At 41.6% G+C, this 17,935-nt stretch overlaps 1 protein-coding gene across 2 annotated transcripts in view; it reads left to right on the top strand.

Moving 5' to 3' along the window:
* The first annotated feature begins 7,004 nt into the window (after positions 1–7,004).
* The window catches only part of si:dkey-175m17.7 (dual specificity protein phosphatase 10), a 31,742-nt gene continuing 20,811 nt past the window's right edge, over positions 7,005–17,935 (top strand). For both annotated transcript variants that reach the window (XM_012871209.3, XM_036143375.1), the window contains exon 1: positions 7,005–7,367. The gene's annotated coding sequence lies outside the window, so the exon portion shown is untranslated. The remainder of the gene's footprint in view (positions 7,368–17,935) is intronic.

Raw genomic sequence — 17,935 nt, 5'->3', positions numbered from 1 at the left:
ACTGTGTTTTAATTAGCAGATTAAGCTTCAGGTGTGGAAAAATTCAAATCATTTCTTAATATTTATCTGTTTGATGTATTTTTGTCATGCAGGACAGTGTTTTTAAGTTCCAAAAAATGTGAATAAATGTTTTTCAACATTGTATAATCACTGTGATCAGTTCTTATGCATAATGCACAAGTAAATGTTTAACTGAGTAAAAGTATTGTTGAAATTGCACATATTTTTCTTAAAAACGCTGAGGTTATTCATAATATATTGTGTAAAAGTGAAATTAACTTAATATAAAAATCAACAACAAGTCCACATTTATTAGTTCTATTTAATCTTGCAATGAGTTTACTCGTGTGGCCCTCTTGATATCAGATTAAGCTGTATGCGAAATGAGTTTGACACACCTGATTTAAATAGTTATGGGAGTCTCACTAGGAGTGGACTGAGGTTGGAGGCACTGCATCATGAGCCACTATCCACAGACAGATCCTTAACCATCAAAAGCTCTCTGCATTACACCTCAGCAGAACCACAGGGTGATGCTTCCATGCCACACCACATCGATGCAGTGATTCATGCAAATGGTGGCCAAACCAGGTTCTATTTTAAGAAAATGCATTTTTTAATCTTTCCCAATATTAAATATTGATATGAAATATTACTTTTCTTGCGACAATTCTGGATTTTCATTAGTTGTAAGCCATGATCATGTGAAGGACAAGAACTAAAGGCTTGAAATATTTCTCTTTATTTTCAAGAGCTGTAGACTCACATTAGGTGCAGGTGTCAAACGTGAAAATCCATTCCCTTACCAGATTCTTGCGAAATAATTTTAACAAGAGCAGCAGGTGCCAAGTCCCTTACAAATGGGTTGTGAACCATTGTGTGTCTCATGCTGTTAATTTGCAAATGTGAAAGCCTTTACTCATTAAAATCACAGCTGTGACTGTACTTGTTGAGATAAAGTGATCCCCGGGGTTGGCAGGCGATTTATGGTGAAGGCATCGTTCGTTGTAGGTTAGATTGCTCTCCTCGTTAAGAGACTGTGCAACGCGTGTTTGACGAGATACAGAAGAAATGCTAATGAAAAAATGCTGCTATAGTGGTGGATTTTCTCCAAGGCTCTAAACAGCCACTGAAACGCCGATTGTTAGAAAATAGGTAAATATCCTGCAGCAATGACAGACCTACTGAGCAGCACAGCTGTTGAATGGAGCTAAGCTTTACACTAAAATATCAAAGCAAGGCAAGTGCACATAATGCAAAGGTACTGTGCCGGTTAACGGGTTAAGATAAAATATGACCTTCCATTAGAGACACAGCGCACCACCACTGTCAGCCTTTCTCAGCAGCTGTGCCAGCTAGAGCAGCTCTAAAAGCTAAAATTAGTCTGTAAGTCATGGCTCAGTTCTTCTTTGTGGTTTCACACAATGAGAAAATGATTTCCTGGTCAGTATGACATCCCTGCCAATCATCTCCTTTATCTTGTGAGCAGAGAAATGGGACACTCTGCAGCTAAAGATAACAGAACTTCAAAAGAAGCTATTACAAAGACAGCAAAAGAGCCGATTGCACATTTCAAAATAACTGAATGAGAAATAAAATGTTTAGAACATCAAAACTAATTCAAAAAAGTCATAAACTTTTGAATTTGTGATGTAGAAATTGCTGTCACTGATCCTTTATTTAGCCAACAAATTCATAACAGGTGAATAAATGCTGTAGATTGATGTTTAAATGAATAAATAAATAAAAGAACATCTGTTTGTCTATTGAATAATCATAAGAATCATCTTTATTTGCCGTTACAATTTTGTACATTCCAATGAAATGTGTCCTCTGCATTTAACCCTTAAACAGAGGTGGGCTGCCACCATGTGGTGTCGAGGCAAGGAGCAATCTGGAGCTAAGGGTCTTTCTGTGGGACCCAGAGTGGCAGTCTGTGGGATTCAAACCAGGGGTCTTCCCAGGACGTAAGCGCCCTGCTCTGACCACTAGGCCACAACCACCCTCGTTTCTCTTTATCACTGGCCGAGCTGGTTGGGAGAGTGGTTTAAGTTTATTTGCTGTGATCTATCAGCCAACTAAACCACCTTTATTACAAAGTAAGATACAAGAGCTCTCTGTCCGTGAGTCTACTTTTAAGACTAATCTTAAAACTTTCCTTTTTGACAAAGCTTATAACTAGAGTGGCTCATGTTACTCTCAGCTACCTTTATAGTTTTACTGCTATAGGCTTAGGCTACTGAAGGACATCAGGATCTAATTTTCTCACTCTATAGAGTTCTACTGTTCTTCAATTATGCATTACGTGTTGTCATTTCTGCTTTAACTTTCTGTTCTCTCTCTTTTTTCTTCATAGTAGGTACACCTGGTCTGGCGTTCTGTTAACTGTGACATCATCCAGAGAAGACGGCTCACCCGCTACTACCATCTAATGTAGAACAGATTACTAGATCAATGTGTGCTTCTGTGCTTTTTGTCTCTCTTGTTGTGTCTCTATTCTGTCTTCTGTAACCCCAGTCGGTCGAGGCAGATGACCGTTCATACTGAGCCCGGTTCTGCCGGAGGTTTTCCTTCCCGTTAATGGGGAGTTTTTCTTCCCACTGTCGCTTCATGCTTGCTCAGTATGAGGGATTGCAGCAAAGCCTTGTACAATGCAGACGACTCTTCCTGTGGCTCTACGGTTCCCCAGGAGTGAATGCTGCTTGTCGAGACTTTGATGCAATCAACTGGTTTCCTTATATAGGACATTTTTGACCAATCTGTATAATCTGACCCAATCTGTATAATATGATTGAACTTGATTTTGTAAAGTGCCTTGAGGTGACATGTTTCATGATTTGGCGCTATATAAATAAAATTTTATTGAATTTAATTGAATGGCCGCTCCCAAACTATTTTTTTTTTCACTGATTAACGCTAAATTCATTAAATCACCATGAACATATTAGTTTTAGGTATAGATAATGATCCACTGATTCTTCCTTGCTGACCGGACTTTTCCTTTAACAATTAAATAACTTAAGCAAGTGATATAAATGAATGAATGAATGAATAAATGATGATGAAATTATTTATTTAATGTGTTTTGTTACGTTTGTATTCAGAAGTTTTAATAAAAGAGTGAAGTATTTTAGGTATCATTTATTTATTTATTTTGTATATACATAGCCTCACTGTGTTCGTTTATAATATTCGCTATAACACTATAGTGTGACATTTGTGTCAATAATCTTCTAGCATAGGTTATTCTGCATGGTGGGAGGGTGGCCCCAGATCAAATTCTGCTTAGGGCCCCCAAGAGGCTCGGGCCGGCACTGAACGTGGCCCTCTGTGAAAAAGTATATATCTTTCAACTTGCTGAGCCCGAACATCCGTCTTCAAATTTTTTGTTGTTGTCTAAGAGAAAAATCCACGGTTCCTTTAATTCCAACAGGTTGTTCAGATTCTGAAGCAGCAAACCAGCCTCAGACAAATCACATGAAGTGTGATTTGACGGTGGTAGTGTCTTGGACTCTCACCAGGTGAAATTGATGTTTCTTTTGATGTCACCTGTCTTTTGTTGTGCAGTCAGCCATGTGGGCAATAAAATCAGACTGTAAGTTTAAAGCCACTGAAATGTGAGACTTTTGCAGGCATCAAGACACTGCCCATCACAGCAGGGGGGTGCCAACACTGCTATGTACCAAGCCCCTCGGATCACATCTTCCTCCTCGTCCATCGGAGAGGAGTCCTGCTCTGGAGAGACTCATGAACAAGTGCTCAAGCTGGAAGCGTGGTTAAGTCTGCGGTGTGTCTTCTGCACCCCTTGGGACACCCCTGTGCACAGCCTCGCAGAAAAACATGGTCGTCCACCTTAACTCACAGGCCAGGGGAGGAGAGCATTAGTTAGAGTCACAGCAAAGATGTACATGGTGTCATGTTTTGGAGGTTGGGTTGGCGGTTGGACCCAAACGCAGAGAGACCAAGGCAGGGAGCGGTTATAAGAGAGTTTAATAAAGGAAATCCAAAAACTTACAAAAACCACTGGAGAACTCAGGAGCAAAAACCAAAACGTAAACCTGGGGTGGAACACGAGCAAGCGATGAGACAAGGTGAGAGGCAGCAGTAGTGGGCATAGGAGAAGCAGAGCAGAGCAAAGGAACAGTAGAAACCAGCAGGGAGTGGAGAAATGAGAGGAGCTTAAATACTGTGAGGAAGGGAGCAGGAACAAAGGCAGGGGTAGATTAGTTGATTGAGCACAGGTGTGGAGAAGGAGCTGTGAGAGAAACTGAGAAGAGAGAGGGAAAGAGAGAGTTGATGGCAACAGGAGGTGAGAGAAGGGAACAACAAAAGCAGAAACAATGTAACCCATGACACATGGTAGCCTTGGAGGAACAGCAGAGATCCACAGCTCAGGTGGAAGAGTGTATTGACAGGACAACTATTAATTGTCCACTAAACAGATTTGACCCTTATAGAGGGGTGGCAAGAAGAATTAAGTATCTTTACTGTCATTATGTGTTACCATGATGAAATTTTGGTGAGACACCGGCTCAGAATGCAGATAGGTAAATTTACACTTCTTATTTTAGTTTTTATTGCAGCAGCAACACTTCCTGAGAAGTTAAAGAGTGCAAATAATATAAAATGTTAAATTATTCAAGTTAATTGCTGGTAACAGTCGGTGTACAAGATGATCTAAAAAATACTGTGCAATCGATTTAAAGCCTCAATTTACAGAACTGTGAAATTTGCATGGATGTCCAAAGAAACACTTCCTGAGAAACTAAATTGTACGAATAGACATTAACATGTGAGAGAGAGTGTAAATAATTATCATCGGATCAAGAACCTTTGGAACCAGTAGTGTGTAAACATGTAAGCAACTATGAACTGGGCTGGTGGTTTATTGATTCTCAGCAGGGGGAGGGAGCCCTCACAGCTTTAGGAAAGAAGCTGTTTCTATTGTGTTAGAACGGCCCAGCAGAAGTCAAGACCAAAATCCAAACGATAATTTGTTGCTAGACTTCCATGCAATCTAACTTGAGCTATGTTACAAGAGGAACGATCTTTAAACATTTTCATAAGTCAAAAATAAATCACGTCACAAGGACGTGCTAGTTTGGTTGTAGCCAATCAGAGTGAAGGAAACTAGGTAGAAGCTGCATATCTTTACCGTAGCGAACCCTTTTACTAAGGAGGGACATTTGACCTGACAAAACAACATGAATTCTTTGCAGAATTTACATATGTAGCAATATCAACTGCCGCATTTTGCATATCATAACGGCGCACCGGATTATAAGGCACACTTTCCAAGTGTGTAATATCACTCCTCCGCTTACACATCTCACTTCTGAAAGGGAGAGCTATCCGTCTCTGTCAGGATGACAGAGTACTTGGACTATAGTGTACACTGCCCTGTTTATAACATAAAGCCAAAAAAAGCATACCTTTTATATTGAATTAACTTACTTGGTTTATCGCTGCTTGTGTGTTGCTAGCATGGCTGCCTTACATGAATGCTCTTCTAGTTTTGTAATGATTTAGGATGATATGAACCCGGTATTCAGCAAGACACTTGAGGTAAGCTTAAACAGGATGTATTGAAGGGATGATGGGTCAGTCAAGCTGACAAAAACAACCCACAAAAGGTACAGAGCAGACATCCAAGGTAAAAACAAAAACTGGGGAAGACTCAAAAACAGATCAGACAACCAGATGCACAGGCAGATACAAAAAAAGCAGGATGGTTCTTACCAGTGGATAGGTGAAATGAAACATGTGTGACGTTCTGGCAGGGAGCAGAGAACTGAGGCAGGTATAAATAGGCAGAGGAACAGGTGAGCAGAGTGAACAACTAATTAATCAGAACAGGTGGAAGTGATCAAGGACGGGGGAGTGACTGAGGGAGCTGACAGGACTAGTGGAAGGGAACAGAATCTAAATAAGGTAAATAGAGAACCAGAACTACTACTAAGAACAAAAATAACCACCAAGACTAAATAATATGCCAGGGTAAACTAAAATACACAAGCTATAACACAAATCAAACAAGAGGGAACCCAAGACAGAAAGGTATACTGACTAATCAAATAAATATACAACAAAACAAAACCCAGAATATGACAAGTTTAGACATTACAATCAGGCAGTCTTGTAGACAGCCCTGGGGTCCGAACATGTAGTGACACAGTGTATCGTAATACTGCGAATATCCATTGAGTGGAGCGGCTTCGTTGCTAACCAAAGTCATACTTACTCATTTTAACAGATTTTTTGAGTACATTGTATCACATAAAATCAGTCAGCAAGCACAATGGTAAATATATATAAGGCATATCAATTTTTGAGACAATTTAAGGAATTTAAGTGTCCCTTATAGTCCAAAAAATACAGTACATGTTGAGATTTATAAATATTGTGCTCTCATTTATATTTGATTTGTTTATTTTATTTTTGAACCAACCAATCATATTGCAGAGTGTGTCATGTCATTCAGTCTTTAGTGACTGAATGAATGCACATGTGTCTGTTTAAATAAAATGCGCCAGTCTGAAAGAAACTGGTTGATGTGAAACAGTATCCCCTGTTGTCTGCGTAAGTTACTCTGCTAACAGTACATGAAATGGTTTATACAGTGATTTCATGGCACCTTTAATTCGGCTTTGTGTGGATGTGAACAAAGTTTATGGTTGTAAGGTGACATAATGTGGGAAGGTAATTTTGCTAGTAATTGTTGAAACTGAACTGAATCATCACAGACAGAAATATATAAAACTATTAAAACCCAAATTAAGTCTCATACGAAACTGCTTATCCCAGAAACCAATGGCTCATTAGCTTAAATCACATTATGATTGACACACACAGTCAGTGTTTTTGTTTTCTCAAGCTTTACTTTTGATGCCTGTTTAGTGTCTTTATCCCATAATCCCCCGCCGCCTTCTAGTCCCCCACTGGCCCGCGCGTGCTGCGTGCTCGGCCCTGCTCCGCTGGTCTCGTGCGTGTCGCCATTGGTGTGGGATGATGTCATCCACAGCGGAGACAATAGAGCCCACCTCCCCCGACCGTGGCGCGCGCACCGCGGCTCGGTGTGACACACGCTCGCGACGTGACGCCAGCTGAGTGAGCCAAGCAATTCCGATGACATTCGCTGCCGTATGAGTCCAGCCCCAGTCCGTCAGAGCTGAGCCTCTGCCCCTCACGCCGGGGTCCCCCAGCTATGCCCCCCCGTGTTTTCACTATAAAAGCCTGCATGCAGAGAAAGGTGTTACACATCTGGATCGTCCTACTAGCAAACCCATCGGCTCGCGTCCGCAGCAGCAGGCATGAGGATTTGGGATTCCGCAGCGCGTAAATGATGAACACCCAGCGGGACTCTTGATGTAAGTCACGCTTAATCTCAGTGATGTTGGTAACTGTCGGCCCCACAGCCTGCGATTGTCTCCCATCAGCAGCGGGAGGACTGCTGTCTGTGCCGCTTCTTCGGCAGGAGGTAGCGCTACGTGTTGGTCAGGTTTGTTTTTGTTTTTATGCTATTTATTTATTTATTTATTGGCAAGGAGCGCAGATAGCCTCCACTTGCATGCCCCGCTGGCTTTTATTAGAATATGCGCTCCCATGCACAGCAGCGCAACGTCCACTCCTGCCTGAAACGTGTTAGCGGTGCTGTGTGCAGCAACAACGTGCGCCCTTCGTTGTTGTTTAACACCCGGCGCCTCCGGAAAGTGGCATATATGCACAATAACCTCTGATCGGACGATGGCGCATCTGGGCAGGGTGAAGAAGTGAAGCTGATGTTGGGCCGCTGGCACGGGCCAGCATCAGCTTCCCTTCTCGTCACGGTAAAGGTTGCAAGACCGCAAAGATGCGATAAAACACAGAGAGGGAAGCGGGCAGTGCGCCACCTAGCTGCGAGTGTCCCCCCCCCCCCCTCCCCTTCCTCCATCACTGACCTGCAGAGTAGCCCGGAAAACAACAATTTGGAGGAATAACTGCTAGTCTGTAACAGCTGTTTCATTCACCCTGTTTTGAGGCGGCTGATTTGAGGAGCTGCTCCGAGAAGATGGATTAGTGAATTTAACAGATGAGGTTTGTGGAAAGCTTTTTATTTATTTATTTATTTTACATTTTAGTTGGAGCTAATTCGTTTTTTGGAAAGACTGCTTAGATAGAAACCAGTGTGCAGGCACTGTGAATGTTGATAAAGCACAAGTGCTTCACAGAGGTGCCAAGGCCAGGCGACGCAAAAGCAACAAACGATGAATGATTAAATCCCAGTGTTTATTGCACTGCGTGTGTTTTAGAGTCTTTAATGTGACGGGGTCACTCCTATTGATCACCCCCCCACTGGGAGTCATCGCTCAGCAGCGCTGCTTTTACACACCATAGGCTTATATAAAACCACAGGAATGCTCGTCGATGACAGAGAAGGGTTTCGCTAACCTGCTTTATTCATGACATAGAGGAAAAAAAAAAGTTTGTGATGCCTGCGGGGATTATAATTAAGAGATGCCGCGCTAAACGTTTGGAGGTGATCATTCACAGTTTAGACAGTTGCAGCCTTCGTCCTGATTGGCCTGCTCAACAGCTCTGAATTGTGTGCTTAGACAGAGCTCATTCACTACTTGCTGTCTGCATGGATAGTTCACTGTTCCACATCCCTGTGTGCAAAAAATCAATCGCTCTTCATCTCTGTGGTGCAGTGCTATATATACGGGGATGTAGGCTATATGCTGAAATACCTGAGTTAGCAGGGTGAACCTAATGACGCTGACAAAAGAGGTTATAGAACCAACATTATTATTATTTTTAGCAGTGTGCATGTTTGAAAAGCACCAGCATGTAAAATCCAGCTCTTGTTTACGTTAATAGCAAAATAGGATTAGTTATTTGACAATAATACATAAAACCGCAACTGTCTCATCCATGTTGTGCCCGGCCAAACGTGAGGTCTTTGTAGAAAAAACGAAAAACAAAGTGTTCATGCAGACCATCATGATGTCACAGTGAAGTACCAATCCCTTGACACTTTTCCGAGGTCTGGGAAGCTTTGACCTTTCACACCAAAAGGGATCATTTCATCCTCCGGCCAAAGTAAAAGATTGGGAGGGAAAACAAAAAAAACCTAAAAAATCCCCTTTGGGGGAATAAAGCATTCATGGGGGTGGAACGGACCGACACACGGAAGGACAACTTGAAAACGTGATGCGTTTGGCCACGGTTGGTGTTGGTGTTGACACATGAATAATCAGCGCAGGCCAACTGCAGGGTCGGGGGGCGGGGGGGGGGATGACAGACTCACTGCGGGGGACAGCCTCCGGTAAACTCTTTCTCTGAATGCCTCAGTGCCTCAGATATAAATATAAATAGATTATTTAGAGGCATTAATGTGACTTTTTGTCATTTGCCTCATTATATACGTAAGAGGGACACATTCACTTGACTGGAACTCCATGTGTGATTTAGGCGGGAAGGGACTTAATCGGGTGGCTAAACGCTTCATCACTCAGGAGAAGAGATGGTACGTAATGTTGGGTTTGCAAGAATTTTTCAGATATTTTCGGTAAAACTACAAGTCTCTTTTTTTTTTTTTTTTTTTTTTTTACAATGTTTTACAAACCTCAGGAAGCTGTGATCAAAGTGGAATTCAGTCCTAGTGTGACCCATCTATCTACCTTATTCCTGGTGGTAATGCTGTACGGCAGTTTCTGTTAGTAACTTCCTGTGTGATAGCAGATGTTGCTGTAGAGCAGTTTATTTTGGTGGCTAAGCTATATTTTCTGAAGCACCTGGTTTCTCAGTTCAGCTAGATTTCTCTCTCTTTAGTCTTTTTCGATAATCACTCGCTTTGGACAGGCGGTATCCCTGCAGATTGCCGACATGTACGCACATCAGCTCTTGATCGTTTTTTCATCGCTGCACTTATAATCAGAGGAAGCTTGTGGCTTAAAAATGGAACCAAAGTGAAACTGGAATTTTCCTGCGATCAGTAGACAATCTTTTGGTTAGCATCCGACGAGAAATCTCCGGAAATGTAGCTTCCAGATTTAGAGAGGTCGCCAAAAAGTTAGTAATTTTAGTAATTATCACCTTATCCACTAAAAGCCCGCTGAGAAAAATTCCTACACCCCGTCATAGCTGGCCACATCCAAGTTGATCCAACCAAGAAGAAATGTCACCTGCAAAGGGGTTAACACTGCTGCTGACAACATATTAGGTATAATTTTAAAATTCAGGCAATAACAGGTAATGCGGTATTACTTTAGGAATGATAATCTTTGATCAGTGCATTCATATACCATTCAAATCACATTGTCAACCTACAACAAAGTAAATCCCACTCACAATTCAATTTGATTTAAAAATATTTTATTAAACCCAATTGAAAAGTTAAAAAAAAAACAGTCAAACAATTATTCTGCTCTAAGCAATATAAAAGCAAGAAAACTTCAAGTCAATATCAAATTAAATAATATTTATTTGCAGCAGTGGAGCAGACGAAGCAGCTAAATATGTTAGTGTACTGTACATTGCCAGAGGCCATTTCTTCAGGTCATCTTTCCATTCTTTGAAAGCCGAAGGTCCAGGATTGACCAACTTAAAGGTATATAGCCAGGTTGTATGCTTATGAAAAGACTAAAAACCGTTTGATCATGATAAAATAAAGTTATATGCACCAAGCCTCCATCCAGATAATAGCTCGATGGTCCTTTTTGTGGATAAAAATAGCCCCAGCACCAGGCGCGAAGACCAGATATGAACAAATGTGGCGCCAACTAGCGGCAGTATAGCAGAACTATCGCAGAACTTGCTTAATTAATAAAACAGTATTAAATAATGTCGGACAGAGCCTGACCCTCTGCAATGTCACGCAATAAAGCGGCAGCTCGGCGTTATCGATGACAAACGATCTACAACAACTTTAAGAGCCTCATATGAGAACGTTTACTCACGTCAATCAACCATCTGATTCTCGGCAGGCTTAGCGTTCACTTCAGTGAACAACAACGGTCATACTGTATTCCCAGCGACATTCCAGTCTTTTTCCTCTAGGAATCATATATTTTTTGCATTTCTTTTGCTGGATCTTGGACGATTCTGCATTGTCTCGCTGGGAGATGCTAATAACCGTTAGCTGCTTCCTTGTTTTATCCCCTGGTGTGCATGCACATTGTTGAACTTCCGTGTTATTAAAAATAAACACATAAAGCTTTATTTGCTAACAAACTGGGCAAAAAAAGTGTAAAACTCCAAAATAATAACTAATACGCCAGCAGGACATGATAATCTTTCATAAAAAGTTGTAGGCAACTAGAGTGAGCTACTGATGTATAAATAAGAAAAAGTCAAATAACGTGGTTATGCACCTTTAAAACATAAAGGTTCCAATGTGTTTTAATCCATGTTCGCTCAATTAGAGCTCATTTGTTTATATGTAATGGTGCTTGAATGTGGCCATGCAGTTCACGCAAAGCATCATGGGTAGTATAAATAAGGTGAATGTATTTGGGTTTTCATGCTTGTCTCAATCTATACCGGCCCTAATGCCAAAATGATCTGAGAATGCTCCTTGGCTGACAGAGATTCTGTGAGAGCCATGATTTTTCCAGTACTGTTGTTTTCTTTTTTTTCTTTTTTTTTCCTTGACGTTTTCTTCTAAAATAAAGCTTGTGTGGTCCTAATTCCAGAGGGGAAATAAAAAAGAGTCTGTTGTTAGTTGGTACAGCTCACAGATCTTACTGTTGGCTTTTTAAGTTCAAGTTGAGCAGACTCCTGTCAAAAGGAATTGTCTCAGGTATTTTTTATCTTCTTTGTCTTCGGCAGACCTGAACACTAAAGGGTTTCAGGGACTCTCTTTGCTCCAAAGGTTATTACATACCTGAAGTCGGTAAAGGCTACATAGGCTATATTTAAAGGCGAGCTGCCAAGCTGCTTCAGATCAACCTAATCGGGAATAATGACTCTCATACAGAAGATTTTGATGTGTCATATCGCACTGAGCGCCTCCCTAAAGTATAAACTCCTCCTGTAGGTTTTCCACAATGTATCGTATTAAAACTGTAAATGTTTAATTATGCTTATGAGAGTAAATGGGGTTGAATTTAATTGTACAGCACAGTTTTTATTCGTAAACATTTTCAAAACCATGCATCATTTTTCCTCCACTTCCCGGCTATCTGCTATCTTGTGTTTGTCCATCACATAAAATTCAAACAACGTTCATTGGAGTTCTCATTTCTGAGATGTGGAAAAGTGAAAGGGGAATGCATCCTTTTGTAAGGCGCTATCTAAGTTAGAAAACGTTTCAGTTAGAGTGCCATGTTGTGCATTAGAACATGTACGATTGGCGCAGTTTCATAGCCGTCCCTTTTGCCAAGTCGGTCCGTCTTTTAAGAAGATTATTGAAAATACTTTCAGAGCAGATTACGGTTCGTTTTATCTTGGCCTGTCAGAGGGCTCAAATCTCAGCCAACCACAAAACCTCCCTTTCGAGCTGCCTTTTTATTTAGCTTCTATTCAGAGATTTCTATTTCTGGAGGTGTTTTTGTTCTAACTTTCTTAGAGATCACCCTCCTGATTTTTATTTCCTGCTCTTCTCTTGAGCCGTACAGGAGGCTGTTAAAGCTGTGGCCCATTACAGTACAGGCTCAGTACAAACGTGTTCCTTCAAACTTAATTTTGCCATACTTTTCTTTAAACCAGTGAAAATGCTTCAAATGTGTTTTTCTCATATGGGGATTCTGATGCTACTTGTTTTGTGCCCCCCCTTGTAAAACGTGAAAGGCCAAACAATGGAGGGCAGACGAAACTGCTGCATGTTTGCCCTCGCGCTGTTCGCCGGTTTTCCTCTCCGAGCCGCAGCTTCAATCACTCTCTGTCTGCTGACTGCGGAAATTAAGTGATGTAATTATTTTGACTTGCTCCCTTCTCGCCTGATGTGATGTGAGGTCTGACGAGACGGGTGTAAGGCAATGGAAAGCAAAATGCAGCCACAGTCTGGAAAGGACCTAACTGTAAACGTGCGGTTCTGTTCCCCCTTTTTCCCTGTTCACCGGAATGATTTTAAAGCCAACGGGATGGATCGTTATCAAGTTATTATCATGCCAGTGTTAGCGCAGCGCTTTAATTCGGGAGTCTGAGTCACGGCGGGCAGCATGCTAAACTGAGACGCATCGTTTATTTCGTGTGACATCGTTAGATTTGTGACATAAGCCAGAATATAGTTTGAGTCACCAGGACTGGAACGCGGCATCTTCTTGTTTTTCTTTTTCTTTCCATCGTCGTTTTTTTTATGTCTGTTAAGTCAGCTTCTCGAGGAACTGGTCACATCCCTGAGCTGCACTCTGCAAAGAACCAGCTATTTATCCCGCCTTGCTGTTGATATCTGACCCAGCTAATGTTGTCATCTTCATCCCCTGCTTGTCATACAGAAATGCACAGTGTGCCTCCCAGGGCTGCGCCCCACTGGCCACCCTGTGGGATGTGGCATTAGCATCAAGGCTCCCAATGATGCCTTGCTGACTATCTGTTTTCTTCTTGTTGTTTTTTTTTTTTTTTTTATAATTGCACCCGAGCCTTTTTTGTGTATTTAGTGCTCGCCTCACATGGTCAGCCAAGTGCATTTCTCAGAGCTAAGCAATACATTAGAGAGGTATTTTTCTGCCCTTTAGCTAGTTCGCTATTGAACGCGCGGGAACCTATTTTCTGCCTCTTTGATCATTTAATGCCCCCTTGTCCAGATATGAACATCTACCGAGCTGTCGGTGGTTATTTCTCTCGACCACAGAACAAACATGTTCTCACTGTGGACTCTCTTCTTTAGTCCTGTCACGTGGGCTAATTGAGCAGGCTCTGCTGTACGTTTCAGCATCTAATCTGTCCAATGGACCCGACATCTCTGCACCCTCCTGCAAATGTTACTGCTGCATTAAAACAAACCGAGCAGCTTGCATGTATTCCCTTGATTAGTTCCCTGGCGTTAACTGAGCTGTAGAATTGGCTTTATGTCCTTTGCTTGTGGAGCTTTATGGTTGGATTAGGGGAGCTATTTAATTCCGTTCAGGTTGTTTATGTGGAGCATGGGAGAACCAGTGTAGGAATACTTTAAGGGAGAACATAAACTTAGAAAGTACACAAAGTTAATGGCAGCAATAGCTCCAATAATGGCTTTGTTCAGTGATGGAGCTGTTAGAGCCACGTTTTTGTGGTTTATGTGTTTATTTTTTTGTTTGGTGTATTACCTGAAAGCCACAGTAGGTGGCCTCATGGTTAAATGGAGGTTTCGACCGTCGTCGTCGTCGTGGTTTGTTGTTGATCACTGTTGTGAGAACTACGGTAATCTTTTGGTGCACACGTTGACTGTAAGTGTGCGACAGTAAATTCCGTATCTTGTTGGAGAGTGCAAGATCAATAAATGCTCTACATTCATAGAAGTGTTTGTTCATTGGATCCAGGAGGACAACGTTCGTTCTTGTTTTCTTTGATTAAGAACAAGTCACTATAGGGGCTGTGGACCATCATCCTGGTAAAGAGGAAAGGACTGAGCCAGGAATACTTTCTATGGGAAAGAAAAAGAAAGAGTACACATTTTTACTGCCACAATCATCTCCATCAAAGAGCTCATCCACAAAAGAGACTTAGCTAAACACTTAAGATGTTTAGCTAAGCACAGGTGTGCTTTCTATCAGAGAGTCCAAATTTGGGAATACGCAACATTTCTTGGCAGCAGTATCTCTGTCTACTGTCTTCATCAGGAAAGGAACTTACCGAAACACTGAAATACGGGTCCTAATGTGCTTTCTGTGAGAAAAGGAGAAGAAAAAAAATACACAATATTCTTCGGCAGGAATATCAGGAATATCAGCGATGCTCAGTGGCTTTGTTCAGGAAAGAGACAGATAAATACTGAAGAAGGCCGTGTCACTTTCGGTGACAAAGAATAACAAAGGTACTCCATAAAGTTATTTCACAGCAATATATCCATCAATGGCTTCATTCAGTAAAGAGACACGGTTGAACACTGAAACTGGGCCTAGAGTATTTTCTAGGAGAAAGGAAAAAACAAGGGGCATGGACAGGTAATGGAATAAAGAAACCCCCTTAATTACTTTGTCCTGGGGAAAAGAACAGGTCTACACTAAAACTCTGAACCAGTAGTAGTTTCAAGAAGAAAAACTCTCAAGCACTGAGCCAGTGCTACCTTCTATGAAGGGAAAAAAAATAAAAGAAAGCTTAAGGATAATAGGAGCAATGCTTATAAATAATATAAAAATGGAGACTAGTAGAATAAGCACAGTTGTGACACCTCTGTTACCCAGATTAGAAATACATGAAAGTAATAAATGATTAACTTACTGGATCTATTATTTATTTTGTCTAAGGCTCAAAACACTGCTGCTCAAGGCAAGAGTTAGTGCATCGTCTGGCTGCGTTAGGAGTCGGAAGTTGGAACTTTTAGCAGGAAATTATAAATCCAAAGACTTTCAACAAGAAACGTTAAAGGGTCTTCATCAGCTTTTCCTTAAGCGACTAAAACCGTTTTCCCAAGAAACTGTTTTTCACCATTTTTTTTTTTCAGTTTTTGTTTTATTAAAACAAACGGTACAATTAGCAGAATCCTTTCTAACCCGCAGCAGAGATATTGTTTTTGAGGCCGTGACTTTATTCCCAGCTCTGTATTTTGAGTTGTGAATGAAATGCAAAGGAGCAACTGTGGCGTCCCGGTTCTGAGATTCACAGCGTCAGTCAGAAAGTATCGGGTTTCCAACAATGTGGACAGCAGTCAGGACACGTAGTAGGTTGCAACATTTCCTGTCACGGCAGCAGCTTTGCAGTAAACTGAGTCCCCACCTAAGAGGTGTCACGAAAACAAACTAAATGGTTGTCCTGTTACCGATTAGTCCCGCTCATTGCCAATGTAAACAGCAGACACAGATAAGAACCCTTCAATTTGAAGTCTGATGCAGCAGCAGAATAAATTTTGCCATTTCTTCTTTCTTTTTTTTTTAATGTTGTTGCTCTGATGTAGTCCGGCCCTGCTGTGTGGGCGTTTGGCTCCGTCATTTGCTTTTTGATGAAGTAGCTGCATAAAAGTGAGATAGAGAGTGGGAGTGGAGAGCTCTTCATTAGTCTTGTACATTCAGAGACGACCCCCCCCCCCCCCCCCCCAAAAGAAACAAGAAACACCAGCCCCCTTAACAGCTTGTCCCCAAACACACACACCACCTCTCCATTTGCAGAAGAACTGCAGAGCCCACGGCCCAAACAAGCCCTGTGACTGATGACTGTAGAGCCTGCAGGAGACTAGCAGGGCCACCCAAGGTTTTATTCAGTCTCACACTGCAAGTGTGCAGATACTAGACCTTGTCATGTGGAAAAATGTATTTTTTTAATTGTCTGATCTAAAAAGTAAGAAGTACTACAGTGCCTTGCAATAGTATTCACACCTCTTGAACTTTTTAGCTTTTTGTCACGTTAACACCACAAACCTCTATTTATTTATTTATTTATTACACCCCAGACCCCCCCACATAACACACACACAGTTATCCTTGTTTAAAATACAAAGTGAGGCCTGCACCTTGGCTTCCATTCATTTTCAACTCTTTCTATGACCTTACCCTGACCCTAACCCTAAACCTAATCTTTCCCAGGAGATCCCTAACCCTACTCTAAACCTAATTGGCCCTAGTCCTAAACCTAACCCATAGCTCATAAAAAAAGTGAGGACCGAAAAAAGGTACTCACTTTACATCAAAGTCCTCACTTTACTAGTAAGATGAGCAAAAGACACTCACACATTTTTTGCCAATGTAAAATGAGGACCTTTTTTTGGTCCTCATTTTTTTTCTTGGCAAGGGCTTAGGTATAGAACTAAGTTGTCAATTAGGTTTAGTTTAGGGTTAGGTATCTCCTGGGAAAGGTTGGGGTTAGGGTCAGGGTAAGGTCATAGAAAGGGTAGAAAATTAATGGAAGTCCAGATATGGTCCTCACTTTGCATTTTACACAATGATGTGTGCTCTCACTCAGCTGCATGTACACACATCAAGTCAATACGTTGTGAGCACGTGAAGACCACCATGATGTCCTCCTTTCTGTGTCTCATCTTTAAGTCCTTTTGTAGCGCTGGCTGCATGTTTAGGGTTGTTTTCCTGCTGGAAGGCAAACCTCTGCATCAGTCTCCAGTCTTTTGCAGCCTCTGACAGATGTTGACCTGTACCTGGCACCGTTTCCCCATCAGCTCTGAATAGCTTTCCTGTTCCTGATAAAGAATTTACACCCACAGCATGATGCTGCCACCACCATGTTTCATCGTGGGAATGGTGGGTTCTGCTTGCAGTTTTTGTCTTAACATTTGAAAACATCTTCAAAATATTTGCCGTGGCCCCTACTTGGCTCAAGACACATAAGACTTTTTATGACTTTCTTTCTTCTTGCCACTGTTCAAAAGAGGCTGGATGGATGAAGTTCACAACAAATAGTCACCCCATCAACACTTTCTCCCACTTGATCTGTGCATGGGCCTCTTGGCTGCTTGTCTGGATAATGCTCTGCTTCCCCAGCCTGTAAATGCAGGCGGACGGCCATGTCTTGGTAGGTTTTCAGTTGTTCCGTACTGATTCCATTTCCACATGATGGATTGAACAGCCCTCTGTGAGATGATCAAAGCTCTGGATATTGTTCTATAATGTAAACTAGCTTTAAACCTCTCCATGACTTTCCCAATGGCCTGCCATGTTCTTTGGCCTTCATGATTTTGTTTGTTCACCAGTGTTGTCTAACAAACCTTCACAGAACAGCTGGATTTAGGCTGAGGATAAGCTACAAACATGCATGGGCTACACGTATTTACTAATTATGTAACTTCTGAAGGGTAAGTTCAATTCTCTGAACTTTGTTTCAGGTTATTGGAAAAAAGAAGCTCAAAACAAATTAAGACAATGCATAATTT

The sequence above is a fragment of the Fundulus heteroclitus genome, chromosome 11 (genome assembly GCF_011125445.2).
Source record: "Fundulus heteroclitus isolate FHET01 chromosome 11, MU-UCD_Fhet_4.1, whole genome shotgun sequence".
Classification (NCBI taxonomy): domain Eukaryota; kingdom Metazoa; phylum Chordata; class Actinopteri; order Cyprinodontiformes; family Fundulidae; genus Fundulus; species Fundulus heteroclitus.
The sequence above is the reverse complement of the archived record's forward strand: the minus strand, read 5'-3'. Positions and strand labels throughout refer to the sequence as shown.